This window comes from Aspergillus sydowii (assembly GCF_001890705.1).
Source record: "Aspergillus sydowii CBS 593.65 unplaced genomic scaffold ASPSYscaffold_23, whole genome shotgun sequence".
Taxonomy (NCBI): domain Eukaryota; kingdom Fungi; phylum Ascomycota; class Eurotiomycetes; order Eurotiales; family Aspergillaceae; genus Aspergillus; species Aspergillus sydowii.
In genome coordinates this window covers 34553-35160 of record NW_024467881.1, presented here as the reverse complement: position 1 = coordinate 35160, position 608 = coordinate 34553, and positions in this window count along the sequence as shown.

The window sequence follows — 608 nt, the reverse complement described above, 5'->3', positions numbered from 1 at the left end:
GGCGTTGATTATAACTCGATCCTTCGGAAAATTGTAATCTCTCTTCCCTCCTTATCTGCATACCCCAGCCCATGGCTGATTGACTGGGCGTCTGCATATGCAAATGCGTAGCTCGTCAATCCATGTCGACCAGGCCGGCCGACTTCTTTTTTGTAGGACGGAGACAATCGTATGGTGATCGGCGGATTGCGGCGTACGGTTTGCTCTCTCGCTAGACAGTGTTAGGATCCTCTTGTGGCGTCAAACCTCCGGGTGGCGAGGCACTCTCCACCGAGGCACTCTCCACCCATGGCGAATAGACAAAGCGATTGTCAAAAGCATTTGTACCTGTCAGGAGGATGTTAACCAGGCACAGCGGGTGGGGCGGGGCGGGAGTTGTTACCTCTTGGGACAAACCCCAGGCACGAGACAATACCCCTATCGCTGCGACCGTTGCCAAGAGGCCGGAGAACCCAAACATGCCGTAAGCCGCACGAACGAGACGTCGTTGCAATCGGGAGTCGCAACCAGTCTGGTGGGCCAGGCACAGGTAGCCCGCCGCGACGACCACATAGTCCACGGCGGAGAGAATCGGCAGGCCATAACCAGCCGGATCATAAGTTAAGTAA